The sequence below is a fragment of the Schistocerca nitens genome, chromosome 1, assembly GCF_023898315.1.
Source record: "Schistocerca nitens isolate TAMUIC-IGC-003100 chromosome 1, iqSchNite1.1, whole genome shotgun sequence".
NCBI classification, from domain to species: domain Eukaryota; kingdom Metazoa; phylum Arthropoda; class Insecta; order Orthoptera; family Acrididae; genus Schistocerca; species Schistocerca nitens.
Genome location: NC_064614.1, coordinates 334,996,725 through 335,014,184, shown reverse-complemented (window position 1 = coordinate 335,014,184; position 17,460 = coordinate 334,996,725). Strand labels below are relative to the sequence as shown.

The 17,460-nt window shown below is 42.7% G+C and overlaps 1 long non-coding RNA gene across 1 annotated transcript in view; it reads left to right on the top strand.

Moving 5' to 3' along the window:
- LOC126235579 (uncharacterized) overlaps positions 1–13,486 on the top strand; it is a 36,465-nt gene extending 22,979 nt beyond the window's left edge. Inside the window, exons 2-3 of the long non-coding RNA XR_007544796.1 lie at positions 11,134–11,327; positions 13,052–13,486. This is a non-coding gene — a long non-coding RNA (uncharacterized LOC126235579). The remainder of the gene's footprint in view (positions 1–11,133; positions 11,328–13,051) is intronic.
- Positions 13,487–17,460: the final 3,974 nt, after the last annotated feature.

Sequence of the window (17,460 nt, the reverse complement as noted above, 5' to 3'; positions counted from 1 at the left end):
CTCAATTCTATTTCTCATCATGCTTCGATCCGAGCTTGTATTCCGTCTCTTCTGACTTCGTTGTCGACGGGTCGTCAAACAGTAATCATCCTTCGTAATAGACTTCGATGCCTCCAATGAATGAGAGGTTACAAGATAATGAAGTTTCGGTTCAAAACTAGTTGCTTAAAAAATGCTCAAATGTGTGTGAAATCTTATAGGACTTAACTGCTATGGTCATCAGTACCTAAGCTTACACACTACTCAACCTAAATTATCCTAAGGACAGACACACACACCCATGCCCGAGAGAGGACTCGAACCTCCTCCGGGACCAGCCGCACAGTCCATGACTGCAACGCCCCTAGACCGCTCGGCTAATCCCGCGCGGCACTAGTTGCTTACTTTCGAGGTGGAGGTTTATTTATAAGCTTCCATTTAGCTGTTTGGATGGAATAGCCTAACTTCACGCATGTTCTAGAACTCAATGTTCTGCAGTCTCGGACAGTAGCGTCCGCTGGAGCACCTAATTGGCGAAACGGATGAATGGTGACGCTGAAGAAATTTCACTTCGGGAACGCCACATTTTCCAATCCACAGTTAACGCTGAGCAAGGTCGGTAAGAATTATCTGTAGCTGCCACATTAAGGGCAATGAACTAACATGCACATTATAAACCGTTGATATTCCACCCTATCGACTGTGTTACAGTATTATGACACTGCCACCCGGCTAAAAATCTGACGGTTTTCATTACAAGTATGCAACGGGTAAGTCTACATTCATACCAAGCTATACCGTATGCAGTTTGGTACGTATGAGAGAGAGAGTGCGCACTCTGTAACATACTGTGAATACATTAACAACTAAACGTGTATGTAGAACCGCTTAAGTAAGGGAAATAATTTCGTGAATTTCATTAAAACATAACCTTTGTCTTCTTATCGTAGCGTTTAGTTCTTCAACTGCGCTAACTTAATGTGTTCCCAGTGAATACCTCTTAGCAATCAATTAGGGTATCTATAATGGCCCATAACGTCACTCTCACAAGTAAATACATATTCACTTTGATGGGGAGTTGCAGCGTTGTTTGGACAGGAAGCGTATCATGAGCGAACGTGAATTGTGCGTGTGAACTGCTCGCCAAATACGTGTGCGCTCCACGACAATATTGCAGGCGGAATTTCAGTGCTGCGCATTGTCTGTAACATTGACGTCATTAATACGAGTCATTAAGCTCCCAAATGATTAAATCAGGCTGTCCGACCTCGACTGCTACGTTCCAGCACAAATGAAATGACTACACAGCTGACTTACAAATGCAGCCAGCTTAATCCTCGTGTGGCACGTTCAATTTACATATGTCAAGTGTCACACATCTGCGTTACTGTTCCAAATGAAATATGTTGCCATAGCGGGTAATAACAATCTGAAAGAAATTTGGTTAGTATTTGCATATTGTAGAGTGGTTGTACGATTTTATTTCTTTGTTGTATGTCTGCTACTACTACGTCCACAGAATTTTCTAGGCGGAGTGGCGATAGATACAAAACGAAGACACCGGGTGAAGAATAAACTAAGAAAATCGTATAATTAGTATATGACAAGGTAATCGACAAATTATACGCTTACTTATAATTAAACTTTATTCATTATATCTAATCGTGAGTGAAAAAGTAAGTCAGGCTACAGATGCTTTTTTGGTACTTGATTATCATTTTATGAAACGTTGGCATTAGTACCAAATATACCGTGTATTGTAGTAGGCACATACTAGCTATTAGCCCCATATTGTATACGACAAAATGCGAAATTTTCTTCAAGATACGAAGGTTGCTGAGAAAGTAATGCCCCGAATTTTTTTTCTTTAACATTTATTTATTGAACAGAAAGGGAATTACACACACGAAAGAATGGAGACGGCCGGTGTGGCCGAGCGGTTCTAGGCGCTTCAGTCTGGAACCGAGGGACCGCTCCGGTCGCAGGTTCGAATCCTACCTCGGGCATGGATGTGTGTGATGTCCTTTGGTTAGTTAGGTTTAAGTAGTTCTACGTTCTAGTGGACTGATGACCTCAGATGTTAAGTCCCATAGTGCTCAGAGATATTTCAACCATTTTGAAAGAATGGTGTTTTATCTACACCCACTATTTTTCCACATAACCTCCATCCCGTTCTATGGCCTTCCTCCAGTGGAAAGAAGCGCGTTTATGCCCTGTCGGTAATAGCCCTCGTCCTGGTGTCAGAACCAGTGCTTCACCGTGTGAATCACCTCCTCATCGTCCTCAAAATGTCTTCCACGAATGGCATGCTTTAATAGCCCAAACAAGTGAAAATCCGAGGGGCCTAGGTCAGGTGCGTCAGGTATGACAGCCGTAGACGATCTCCCCGACCGCTACAAATAGTGGAGCTCTGCCGAACGGCCTTCTGATCTCACCCTTTGTGCTCAGCGGCTAGCTATACTTCTGTCGACCGCAGACGCTCCATAGACGTTGCACAAGCGTTTGTGAATGTTAACCACAGTTTCTTTTTCTGCACTGATAAATTCAATGATGGCACGTTCCTCGTAACGCACATCCCCTACAGATGCCATTTTGAAACATTCCTGCAGCTACGCTATCTATCGGATGTGACAGAAACTTGGCGCGCTCACTCAGGAGTCTTCAAATAATACGTACGTAACGTTTCGCATTGGTAGCATTGTTTCCGGCTCAGAAAAAAATGCGGCGCATTACTTTCTCAGCAACCATCGTACACTACAGTTGCCGAACACAGATTAAATAACATTTTGTTGTAAATATCAGTAACGTGTAAAATGCACGAAAACGTAAAAACCTACAAACACGGCGGCTATAAGTTTTTTGAAGGGTAGGTTGCTCTAAAACATAGGGAATATCGAATACCAGATCACGCATAGATTAGACTAAGTGATTAAGGGTTACGGAAGTAGAAGCGAACTATCGAGATAAATGCCACAGACGTTGTATTTTGAAGATGACTCAGCGTAAATATTTTCGGAGTGGATTTACACAGACTTCCATTATAAAAAGCAGTATTTCAGAAGTGAATTAAAAACAACTAATATTAGTGGTAGGTAAATAGAGTAAAATCCATTTTTCTGTTTCATTTATGAGATCGGAACACAAACTGTTTAGCGTTTTCTAGAGTTAGTTTCCCATAACTCTTCCATAGGGCACTACAGAAAAATAACAACATTACACATAAGACTCAGTGTGTCTTGGGTGCGATGGGACACTAATATGGTCACATCTTTATTAAGACCTGTCTGTCATCACAAGCTTATCTTCATTATCTCGTTGTTGTTGTCGATGGCTCAAAGTCTTGTCTAGGGATACATTCTTGCAGCTGAAATTTCGATTTTGTAGGTTCTTGATATCTAAATAACTGATGAACATGAGCCTGTATTTTTCTTCAGTTTTATTCTTTGTCACATCTTTCAACATCACAATGTTTTTTCATTTTCCACATTAAAAAAAGAACAATGCATACATTGCTGGTGACAAACTTATAAAACGTACTTCCATCGGAGGCATGGCCATCCTGCCGTACTCACAATTTACAAAAATTTACAAAGCAAAAGAGTTTGCAAAATTCCTTTAGCAAAGAAGAATCTTCGCTAAAATATATCATTATTATGTAAATCAATCTGGAAATAAATTTAATAATTATCATTAGATTGTGCAATTAATAATGTGAATTTCAAGTATGTCAAAAATTATGTAATTTCAATTATTTTTAAAAGAAGAGTAATTTTAACTGTTAGTATATATCGTTACATATTAATTTCTTTTTTTATACGTTCTAACCTGAAATATAACACATCGGAAACAATATCATATGAATTCTTTTAGTGAAACAGCTAACCTAATTTTAACCTATGCAAGAATCAATATTATGCATGGTATCGTTTATCTCTGTATAATAAAAAGGTAATGTTAGGGGAGGGTGATTCATTATAATACGTAATATACATGTGCAACTTAATGAATGGAATTTACGTTATGTCAGACCATTTCCCCATCAGTTTTGTTTTAAATTCTTCGATATTTTCGACTACATGAGTAGTTTTACCTTGCGCAATTGCGCTTATGAAGTACAGGCAATTGTGCCCCTAGCATATTCTTGTACAGTATACCATATATGTTTAGTTATACACTCCTGGAAATTGAAATAAGAACAACGTGAGTTCATTGTCCCAGGAACGGGAAACTTTATTGACACATTCCTGGGGTCAGACACATCACATGATCAAACTGACAGAACCACAGGCACATAGACACAGGCAACAGAGCATGAACAATGTCGGCACTAGTACAGTGTATATCCACCTTTCGCAGCAATGCAGGCTGCTATTCTCCCATGGAGACGATCGTAGAGATGCTGGATGTAGTCCTGTGGAACGGCTTGCCATGCCATTTCCACCTGGCGCCTCAGTTGGACCAGCGTTCGTGCTGGACGTGCAGACCGCGTGAGACGACGCTTCATCCAGTCCCAAACATGCGCAATGGGGGACAGATCCGGAGATCTTGCTGGCCAGGGTAGTTGACTTACACCTTCTAGAGCACGTTGGGTGGCACGGGATACATGCGGACGTGCATTGTCCTGTTGGAACAGCAAGTTCCCTTGCCGGTCTAGGAATGGTAGAACGATGGGTTCGATGACGGTTTGGATGTACCGTGCACTATTCAGTGTCCCCTCGACGATCACCAGTGGTGTACGGCCAGTGTAGGAGATCGCTCCCCACACCATGATGCCGGGTGTTGGTCCTGTGTGCCTCGGTCGTATGCAGTCCTGATTGTGGCGCTCACCTGCACGGCGCCAAACACGCATACGACCATCATTGGCACCAAGGCAGAAGCGACTCTCATCGCTGAAGACGACACGTCTCCATTCGTCCATCCATTCACGCCTGTCGCGACACCACTGGAGGCGGGCTGCACGATGTTGGGGCGTGAGCGGAAGACGGCCTAACGGTGTGCGGGACCGTAGCCCAGCTTCATGGAGACGGTTGCGAATGGTCCTCGCCGATACCCCAGGAGCAACAGTGTCCCTAATTTGCTGGGAAGTGGCGGTGCGGTCCCCTACAGCGCTGCGTAGGATCCTACGGTCTTGGCGTGCATCCGTGCGTCGCTGCGGTCCGGTCCCAGGTCGACGGGCACGTGCACCTTCCGCCGACCACTGGCGACAACATCGATGTACTGTGGACACCTCAAGCCCCACGTGTTGAGCAATTCGGCGGTACGTCCACCCGGCCTCCCGCATGCCCACTATACGCCCTCGCTCAAAGTCCGTCAACTGCACATACGGTTCACGTCCACGCTGTCGCGGCATGCTACCAGTGTTAAAGACTGCGATGGAGCTCCGTATGCCACGGCAAACTGGCTGACACTGACGGCGGCGGTGCACAAATGCTGCGCAGCTAGCGCCATTCGACGGCCAACACCGCGGTTCCTGGTGTGTCCGCTGTGCCGTGCGTGTGATCATTGCTTGTACAGCCCTCTCGCAGTGTCCGGAGCAAGTATGGTGGGTCTGACACACCGGTGTCAATGTGTTCTTTTTTCCATTTCCAGGAGTGTAGTATGGTGTCATTGTACGTATGTTCTGCTGGTGAAGATGATCTTTTGCCTACACCAGTAAAAATACTTGTCAGTACAGCATGTGAACTGAACACACACGCACACCATGTTATTATACTTAGTGTTCTTTATTTGCCGTTTATAGAATGTATTTATGTGACACCTATGGTGGGAGGTTATATTTTGGTATGCACGTATGTGTTTTATATGCCTATTTTATATCTTTGACCAGGTTTAGTATTAAGTAGTTGTCTTTGTGTGTATTGCCATATGCTGTTTCCTCACTCTCAGCTGATAGTGTGGAATTTGTGATCGTTATACCCTCCACATATGGCATAAATCATGGAGCTGAAACAGCGCGTATGTGGAACTCTGTTGCAAGCAATCAGCGCTTCTGCATCGGTCGATGTAAGTACGTGAAAGAACGGCAGACATGAGGATCCTATTTGGACGTGCTCATAATCACACAGTGAATGAAGTTGTGAGATTTGTTTGTGAAGGAGCTCGAAGTGTCCAACGGGTCTACAATGAATGGTGCACCATTCGCAGCTAAGTAACATGTGGTAAAAACAGTGATCATAAGCACGTACTAACGGACAGCTAACGGAGACGGGTGTCATGTCATATCGATTGCTGCTCTGAGTGAATTCAGGTCCATCTCAGCCAGTTTCCAATATGGCAGACAACATAGAAAGAGCAAATAAACTCACTGGAAGTATGGTAGTGTGATTGTACGAGTCGCGATTTGGCGTTTAATGATGCAAGGCGTGAAAGACAGCGACCAAATAGATAGAGTATACATAGAGAGAGACTGTGACACGTTGTTCGTCGCTCCCTGCGGAGCCTCACTGCCTATTATCCTCCATACTTTCGGAAGTCATTGTGTACGAGTGACTATAATGATTATGTACTGCCACGTGCAACTGGTCACGTGGCGTCAGTTGCTTGCTGTGTGGTGTGATCTTTATCTTGACCGCCAGATTTATGGAAGCGTTGGTAAGGATCCGACGGTAACTAAAGACTGTAAATATGATTTGTGGCAATTATAGCTGTGCTCTTAGTTTCCTTACTATTGACACTTGTAAATCACAGCATATTCGGAAATAAGCAGCCAAGTATTCGTGACATGCAAGAATATAAATGCCATTTCTGCTCATCTCACTCTTAGCAGTAAGATACTTCCCTGACCACACCCTTTGAAATCATGAAATATTTTGAAAAAAGTAGGGTGTACAAATATTTGTGACCGGAAAGAATATGAATGTCATTGCTTGTTGGTTCATTTGCAGCAGCGTCATCTTTAGTTTTTTAATCCGAATGAAGTCACGAAATAGACGAAACTCTTTCCTGATAGAGCACGCTTGTATATGCTCCTATTGAATATGATTCTGTTACATGAACGAGAAAGTCTCAGAGTGTGTTATAAATGCGAAGATGGGAGAAAGAAGCATCTACCAGGACGTGAACATACTTCCTTGGTCTCCCCTATCGCACGTCTCTTACCGCAATTGGAAAATTGTTGTCGTTCGTCTTAGAACCTCTTTAAGACTTTTACAGTTGATTTGTCCTTAACTGACATGCAATTACAACAGATCATACATAGAGTGACGTGTTTGTGATAAATCTGCTATAGACGTAGTGTCATAACATGTGAGGTATGATACGGGAGAAATGAAATATGATGAATCCTCTCAAAATTAACGACCGTGGGAGTCACATAATCGATTTCCGATTTCAGACAAACGCCAGTCGAAAGCAGTTGTGGGGTCGTCACTTTTATCTCTCGACGTTCTGTGGTTGTTTTAAAAGCGAGATAGTATTTGTGCAAACTTATGAGAAATGTAGTCGTCGAATTTCCTTTCGAAATCACTCCTGAAGTTTGCGCGGTGTAAAACTACACTCACAAAATCAGTAAAACTGCGAATATATCTCATTTCATGTGCATGTTGGTAAGAAGCATTACCTGTTGTTGGTTTTGTCAATTTGTGCTATAGACCAGCACAGAGAGAACTTTCACGTCCTTAACTTTACGTGAACGTGTGAATTTATTATTTTAGGCTACTTTTCATAATTTCGTTCAACACTATCATATACCATGTCCCTTCGTTTTAAATTCCAAAAATAATGGCGAACGGTTGTTAAATTTGATTCACTCTGATCGCGGTGTTGCCTCTGCATAATATTTGCAGATCGTACATACACTTTGGCAGCGAGTAATCGTAAATGCAGATAGCTCATTCCTGTTGAGGTGAACACAAACCAGACTTTTTTCGGTTTCAGCATGTTGCTGATACATCATCAGCAACCTTTTTTAATATTTCATGGCACTATTATTAACAAATCTTGTCACAATTGCTGCACATACGTTTGCGACTCGATTCGAACCAAATAGTTCACTCTGTGGCCTGACCTAATGTGGCTGCACTGAAAGTGCCTGACTGTAATGACGAGCACCGCAGTGGCAACACATGTTTTACACAGTAATCATAGACGAGACTCACAATCAACTCGTGCCAACTTAGCAAGTTTGGTTCTGGCTTGCTAAGCAGGTTGATTGTGACAGTTATATACAGTATCTGATCAGAAGTTCTTCATATTAGGTGTACTGTGCTGCCATCTACTACCAGGTACTCCATATGAGCGACCTAAGTAGTCATTAGACAATTTGAGAGAGCAGAATGGGGCGCTCCGCGGAACTCACGGACTTCGAACGTGGTCAGGTGTTGGGTGTTACTTGTGCCATTCCTCTGTACCCGAGATTTCCACACTCCTAAACATCCCTAGGTCCACTGTTTCCGATGGGAGAGTGAAGTGGAAACGTGAAGGGACACTTACAGCACAAAAGCGTACAGGCCGAACTCATCTGTTGACTGACAGAGACTGCCGACAGTTGAAGAGGGTTGTAATGTGCAATAAGCAGACATCTATCTAGACCATTACACAGGAATTCAAAACTGCATCAGGATCTACTGCAAGTACTAACACAGTTAGGCTGGAGGTGGGAAATCTTGGATTTCATGTTCGAGCGGCTGCTCACAAGCCACACATCATGGCGGTAAATGCCAAATAACGACTTGCTTGGTGTAAGGAGCGTAAACGTTTGACGACTGAAAAATGGAAAAACGTTGTGTGGGGTGACGAATCACGCTACACAATGTGGCGATCGGATGGCAGGGTGTGGGTATGGCGAATGCCCGGTGAACGTCATCCGCCAGCTTGGCTAGTGCCAACAGTAAAATTCGGAGGCAGTGGTGTTATGCTGTGGTCGCGTTTTTCACGGAGGAGACTTGCTCCCCTAGTTGTTTTGCGTGGCACTATCACAGCACAGAACTACATTGATGTTTTAAGCACCTTCATGCTTCCCACTGTCGAAGAGCAATTCGGAGATGGCGATTGCATCTATCAACACGATCGGGCACCTTTACATAATGCACGGCCTGTAGCGGAGTGGCTACACGACAATAACATCCCTGTAATGGACTGGCCTGTGCAGAGTCTTGACATGAATCGTATAGAACACGTTTTTGGTACGCCGACTTCGTGCCAGGCCTCACCGACCAAAATCCATACCTCTTCTCAGTGCAGCACATACTGAATTCCAACATTAACGATGGAGCGCGCCACGAACTTGTAATTCATTTTCAGTCAGGTGTCCGGATACTTCTGATCACATAGTGTACGATTACTTTATACACGTTGACTGTGGATATTGTATCACAGACACAGTCCCTTTGATTGTTCAGAGATGTCACTAAACCCTCCCAAAGGTGTAAAAAACATGCATGAACAGCGCTTACTAAACGAAGGAGGTCCGACAGCCGATCATTTCCACTCATTCCACTAGTAAGGAAGACAAGGCTCGTCTTTAGTTCAAACGTACCTATATCACGGTTAGATCGTGTCCACATTCTTACTTTGTTTCAGGAAGATATCTCAACAAGGGAAGTGTCCAGGCGCCTCGGAGTGAAAGAAAGAAATGTTGTTCGGACATGGAGGAGATACAGAGAGACAGGAACTGTCGATGATATGCCTCGCTCAGGCCAACCAAGGGCTACTACTGCAGTGGATGACCGCTACCTACGGATTATGTCTCGAATGAACCCAGACAGCATCGCCACCATGTTGAATAATGCTTTTCGTGCAGCCACAGGACGTCATGTTACGACTCGGACTGTGCGCAATAGGCTACATGATGCGCAACTTCACCCCTGACGTCCATGGCGAGGTACCTGCAGTGATATGGCGTCATGCCGACTCCAGTGCATGGCCATCTGCGATAGGATTTTCGGTTGAGAATCCATCTGCGAATAGTCTCATCAAGGTAGTCCTAGAGGTCCTAGACTGGGTTTAAAATCGGGGGCTTGGTGGCCAAGGGAGTACGTTAAAATCATCCTAGGACACTTGGAATCACGCATGTTGACTGCGAAGTGTGTCACCTATTGTATTCATCCTGCTGGTGCATGACATCTTGTCCAGGAGAAACAAACTGCATGTATGGGAGGACATGGTCCCCAAGGAGAGATGCATTCTTTTGTTGATCCACTGCGCCTTCCTGAATGCCGAGATCACCCAGGAAATGCTACGAAAACACTCCCCAGACCAAAACGCTCCCTACTGGTTAAAGGGTGTTGGCTTTCAGATGTTTCACGCCGCACGCGCCAACGCCATCAGACCGATGCAGCATAAAACGTGTGCGTCCAATTGCGGTACTGGTGTGCGAATACTAGCCTGCGTCGCCGATGTACAGCTGTGGAGAATGGGTTCATGAATCAGGTGCTTTCTGTTCAAGCCTGTATGCATCAACAATCGGTGAACTCTCGTCACGGAGATACTTTTGGTGGCGCCTTGGTTCAGCTGTCCCGATAGTTGACGAGAGTTACACGTGTATTCGCCGGTACACACCTCCTCAGCCGTCTATCACGTTTGTCGCCTATGGCCTGTGGCGCCCCACAGTTGGCTCAGCGCCTGATTTAGATGGCGCCATTTGTGTCCGAACAGTTTAGAACTTAGCTGTTTTGGTATTACTGCACTGTGACGTTGAATAGAGTCGGTGGTCCCGTTAATGAGGTTCGATCGTGTATTTCCACTTCCCATATCACTTCTTCATGGTCAGCTTATCGTAACAGTTGCATTTCCTGCCGTAGGTGAAGTAATAATGCTGATGATGTGTGTTTGTAGTCACCTGGGAATTCTAATACAGTGCTACTGTTCCCCTGGTTTTGGATTACGTCATTATTTTTTCCTCGTGATTTCATGAACGTTTATGTAGCCCACAACAATGAAGACAATAATTTGTCTATACGACAACAATGAAATTAATAAAATTCTTTTGGCACTACTTCCGTGTTTCGTTCAGGCCTTTAATATGTACTTTCTTGCATATGCTACATTTCACGGATAGGGTACCTCATTGCATTTTCTTCTGAATCCTGTTGTTTTTTAGAGGTCTTTCTGCAAGCGTGAATCAAAATATTTTGTTCGACCACTTCATTGTTTCGATAGGTGATCTATATTGTTTAACTTCTGTTTTACGTAGTAATAGAAGTTTTCTTTTTACAGGCAGGAACCAAAATAAATGCAGATGACTCCACTATCGTCGCAGAAAGTGGGGCAAGTGTGCTTAGCAGTATATTCTCGACTGCCCAGTCAAAACAACCAAGATGGCGAAAACAACAGCGATTGCTGATAGAAGAGGAAAGACAGTGGCAAAAGGCGGATATAGCGGGACTCCTTCGACACACGCGCCCCAATAGGTGAGCAATCGTTCCGTGTTCGCAACAGCTCTTTATGTCATTACTCGCGACATCTCCCAAGTTTCATTTCGCGTCCTCTTTCCTATAAGAACTCAAGCAACGCGCCTAGCCCTTCAATTCTTTCCTCTATGTTGTATCAGTATTTGACAATTTTTTTGTCCCCGATCATTCGGACATTTAGAAACAAAGTTTCTCTAAGTATTTCAATTCAGTGTAGCGTTATATATATTGACTAAACCAGTGTCTTTTGGGATGGATGAGATGGGGGAAAGTTTCCAGTAGTCACTAATAGCTCATCACAAGCATCCGCTTAACCTACTTCATCTCGCAAGTGTTTCGAACGAACTGTGGCAAGAATCTTACCTATTTTCTTAAAAATTCGTTTTCACGGGTACTCCAGTAAAACTTACGACCAAGCCAAAATGAATCTCTCGGTTTTCAGTGGACAAACATACCCTCTCACTCTTAAGTCTTGAAACGTCCCCTTAGAAAAATTATTGAATTACTGTGCTGGTAAACCCCTTACGTTATTTGATTTTCAAACAGCTGAGCAGAACTGAACGTACTCAGATATTTCGCTTCTAACGTATACTGATCAACACTAAACTGACACACAATATTTTTAACGCAACGTAATCTGACTTTCAAAAATCACTACAAAAGAATAGCCCAGATTAACAATAACCTATACCTTTCATGAATCAATTACCTCACAAAAATCTTACAGCGAGCGCCAATACTGCCAGCTGATTAAAAGATTCTAACTACTGATAGGCATAGTTAGCAAATGAAAGATTTTGATAAAGAACAAACAATGTATTTACCTTAATAGTGTTCAAAAGTCATAATGTATATATCAGTTCATGACATCCAGTCTTACAAATTTACTGTCTCTGATGGGCACACGTCCAGATCATCCGCTCTCAAAACTCCGCCATCTCTCTCCCCACATTCACCACTGCTGGCGGCTCACCTCCAACTGCGCAACGCTACGCGCTGTTAACAGCCAACTGCCCAACACTACAATAGCAAATTCCAACAATGCAAACCAGCCACAGACTGCACACAGCACAGTCAGTGATTTTCATATAGAGCGTTACATGGCGTTACCAACATAAAAACCTAAACAGCCTACTTACAGTCTTTAAGCAACCGCTGTTGTCAAAGAAGATACATGCAGTGTAGGAGTCATTTTCTTTTTGTGATTCAACTGCTATATTGACAACATAACACGGCCCTTTGTATCCGATATTCATATCCCCAGTGTCCATTAAATCGGTTTTATTCCTTATTATGGTCCTTTTTTCTAACAACTGTCCTTATTACTTACCAATTATGACGGCGGCTTCCTTGGAATGAAAATATGTTAAGTCAAATGTTTTTCTCTTCTCTCCTGTACTTATTTCGCTTACTCTTTGGAGAACTCTTAAAGCCACTATTTCCGTAGTACTTTATTCTGTTTTCATCCTCTTTTCTGTCACGCTCGTATGCTATAAACCGTCTAGTTCTGGGTCAGTAGCGTAGTTTTAATACTGATACTTGATATCGCATTCAAAGATTTGTTTAACACTGAAAGCTTCTTAGAATTACGACAGTAATGAAATGCTTACTAGTTAATGGTAGAGAAATTATTATCAGAAAGTATATTTATGTAATGACAAATATATTAAGAAATATCTATTGTGAAGAACTGATAATACCGTATTTTTTCTTCTTTTCTTTAGAATTCCTGAATCATCACATAATACGAGTGGATCACATTGTTTCTACAGAATAAATTTAACTACGATTTTTCCCTACGGATATTTTAATGGTCGCAAAATTACAAGCTGCATTAACAAGTGTCAGGATATCAAATTTGGTAAGGTAATCCATCGCAGTAACTATTTGGAATGCATTTAGACTTGAACAATGATGACTGGAACACTCTATTCGTAAAATGTGAATTAATTTGTTATAAATGTGATTATAAATCATAATCAATTTCAACTATGTGAACTGAAGAAATCGGCTGTGATACCTATTTTTCTACTGTGTCGTGAGGTAACAAATCTTTACTGTGTGTTGAAGAAATACCTTTTAAAAATGTTAAAATTTAATGACGAATATCATGTAGACTCAAATATGTGTCAATATATACTTTCGTGTCGTGCTGAAGATATCAGGTCTATGTTTCATCAGTAATTTATAAGAACTTGCCTCTATGTTGTAACCTGGAGGAAAACAAATGTGCTAATAAAGTTTATTACTGTTTTAGAAAAAAACGCTTTTTGTCTTAAGTGTTTTTCTTCCATTTTTCACTTCCGTACATACTTTACAAATTAAAATTTCCTCTTTAATTGCAGTTAAGAAAATACGCCAAATCAAAGAACTACGGCAAAAAAAAAACTTTGTGACTATTAAAACGCAACGGCGTTCATTCTTGTTCAGACGTGTGGTACGGTGTGTGTCCTTTCATAAGGTAGATTCGGAAGACGTAGTAGATTATCGTGTTATATGTGTAATAAATTGTTATGTTAACAATGAAACTCTATTATTTAAAGCTTCGTGCTATACACTTCATTTAGATGAGTAATGCAAATATAAAGCTACTTAATGTCTTATGGGATTTGCTGGTTCTGGAGATGCTACTTAAATCATGAATTAAACCGTACGGTTACAATTTAATGTCGGCTAGTACTCTTAAACAGCAGCAGCATTGCTTGATAGATAGTACAGGTAGGTACAGGAAATACGTCCTTACTTCACCTGTGTGTATTGTCTGAAGTAACCAGACCGTTCCTCGAATATTTTAAAGAATATCTTGATCATCGAGGTGTGAAACAATTAGTGAGTATATCTTAAGAGATGTGAATCAACAATGGATATGCACTTGGTTTGGCAGGCGATTCTTAAACGGAATTGCAGGCAATCTTCTGTGAATCCTCGGTATGAAGAGAGCGCCTTGATTGTAAGAAAAAGATGTTAAAAATGGAGCCACATCGGTTTTCATGTCAAAGATAAAAGTCGCACAGAAATTGTTAAATGAGGTTTTTCCATTTCTGTTAAGAAACCAAGTTACACCAACACCACACTTATTGTTAAAAAAATAGAATGCACGGTTTTCTGTCATGCTTTAGTGCTGTACTAAGATATAGGACTTTTTGTCAACCGATTGTCACGAAAACTCCACTTACGCTGTTGAAGGGATTAAAGAATGTCTATAATCATGCGAGCGTATCATTGTCTGTAGCTGAATCCACACAATATTTAATGTGCCGCCCATCTGTCGCCTAGAGGTGAGAGGAATTATTATACCCACTCCAGTCCATACGTCTTGCAGACGAGTAACTGATATCAACATGTAAAAATTAAAAATTTTAGTCTTTTCCTATAGAGCTATTATTTATTTTCTGATGAATGCAATAACAATATTTGCCATCGGGAACCCGAGTAGTAACTATGTTTTCTTATTATTGTGTAAGTACTTTTGGTAATATGAGGAAATGAAATGAAGTCACTACTTTCACCCATACAAGAGCTTACTTTAGGACCACGGATCTCTCTCTAGCTAGTCAGTTATCCAGCAGCAACTTTATGTTAAAAAGTAAAACTTCTTTCACATTCTCAGTTTCACTAGATGCAATATGAGTATTGCAAACAATTTAACCGAACATATCACCTCTTCGTGTGTACTGCATTTCATAACTGAAAAGTGGATTACTAGAAAGATTTCAGTTCGCCTGCATAGCCAAAGAACTCATCGTCACGGAGTTTGATAGTATGCCTGATCGACGTCTAAGACCGAGAACACCTGATCTCCGACGAACCACGAAAAACAGTTCTGCAAGTCTGGCAGAGGCACATATTCCAAAACTACCTTCTGACTTAACAACCGATAATCCACCACTGATAGGAATCCGGAACCATTAGGTTTTGGAACCAAAGGTATGGGAAAGGCGTATCGACTGATTAATTATGGTATGTTTCAACAGCTGACTCAATATTTGGTGCAACTCACGCATTTTAGGTGGGCATAACCTACAAGGCGATTGTCTAACTGTTTCCTGATCGGGCAGTAGGATGTTACTCGTATATTCAATTTTCGTGGACACACCAGCCTATTGGTGGGACATGCGGAAACTTACGCAGGACGTGCAATGACCTTTCCCTCTCTCCAGCAGACAAGTGCCCGACCTCATATCCGCCCTTGTGAGCGCCCACGCAACGAACTCCCCGTGCCACTTTATGCTTCCAAAAGACAAGCTTCACACTGGGGCTAAAACTAAAATGAATCTCTTTTATCCCATAATCCGAAATACACTGAGAAAATTCTGAAAGCTCACAACCGAATAGCAAATTGACTGTCATTGCTCTGAGGGCCCAAAATTTCGGGCTACATAAATCTGCCTATCCCTACATCGAACCTTCCCAGCAACCCGTACTTGGTCTTCTCAAACAGTACAAAAATCCTCTTTATTCGAGTCCAGCTGCAGCAGTCGGCCGGCCGGGGTGGCCGAGCGGTTCTAGGCGCTACAGTCTGGAACCGAGCGACCGCTACGGTCGCAGGTTCGAATCCTGCCTCGGGCATGTATGTGTGTGATGTCCTTAGGTTAGTTAGGTTTAATTAGTTCTAAGTTCTAGTGGACTGATGACCTCAGAAGGTAAGTCCCACAGTGCTCAGAGCCACTTTTTTGCAGCAGTCGCACAACCTCACTGTATCCTCTAAACCAGAGGTAATTAGTTATCGATTTGTCCTATCCCAATCCACTAAGGCACAACTGGTTCTGTTAGTATTTGTGCACAGATAGATGGCAGGCGGCTAGCTTTCACCGCACGCACCTTCAGGTACCTTCCAGGCGATACCGGCTTCCTATATTCTCGACCGCGCTTCTGGCGTCAGGAGTATGCGCCAAACTCCCGCGGTACTGGACAGTGCCTGACTAGGTATTCCCAACTGCCACATCTGAACAACGACCCCGCACACCCTCACCACCTCTTGGCGCTGTTGTCTCTCGCACTACTCTCTTCATACCCCTCCTGATAGCATCAGCCGCCCAACGAACCTCATCTTCATACTTCAGAATGACAATAGCAGTTACCAGACGGTCGAGGTTCAGAAATGCCTTTAGTCTCTCAGTAAACAAAATGCGCGATCTATCTAGAGGTCGCAGCTCGTCCAACATGGTCGTCACCATGTCTGTCTGAGGAATATTCTCACATAGGTCTACCCTAGGCACTTTCAGACGTTCAATCTATTCAGACTAATTTTCCTCCCTTCCTTGTAACTGATAAAAATATTCGTCTCTTAGGATCTAGCGCCCCCCCATGAACCATGGACCTTGCCGTTGGTGGGGAGGCTTGCGTGCCTCAGCGATACAGATAGCCGTACCGTAGGTACAACCACAACGGAGGGGTATCTGTTGAGAGGCCAGACAAACGTGTGGTTCCTGAAGAGGGGCAGCAGCCTTTTCAGTAGTTGCAAGGGCAACAGTCTGGATGATTGACTGATCTGGCCTTGTAACAATAACCAAAACGGCCTTGCTGTGCTGGTACTGCGAACGGCTGAAAGCAAGGGGAAACTACGGCCGTAATTTTTCCCGAGGGCATGCAGCTTTACTGTATGATTAAATGATGATGGCGTCCTCTTGGGTAAAATATTCCGGAGGTAAAATAGTCCCCCATTCGGATCTCCGGGCGGGGACTACTCAAGAGGATGTCGTTATCAGGAGAAAGAAAACTGGCGTTCTACGGATCGGAGCGTGGAATGTCAGGTCCCTTAATCGGGCAGGTAGGTTAGAAAATTTGAAAAGGGAAATGGATAGGTTAAAGTTAGATATAGTAGGAATTAGTGAAGTTCGGTGGCAGGAGGAACAAGACTTCTGGTCAGGTGACTACTGGGTTATAAACACAAAGTCAAATAGGGGTAATGCAGGAGTAGGTTTAATAATGAATAGGAAAATAGGAACGCGGGTAAGCTACTACAAACAGCTTAGTGAACGCATTATTGTGGCCAAGATAGATACGAAGCCCACACCTACTACAGTAGTACAAGTTTATATGCCAACCAGCTCTGCAGATGACGAAGAAATTGAAGAAATGTATGATGAAATAAAAGAAATTATTCAGATTGTGAAGGGAGACGAAAATTTAA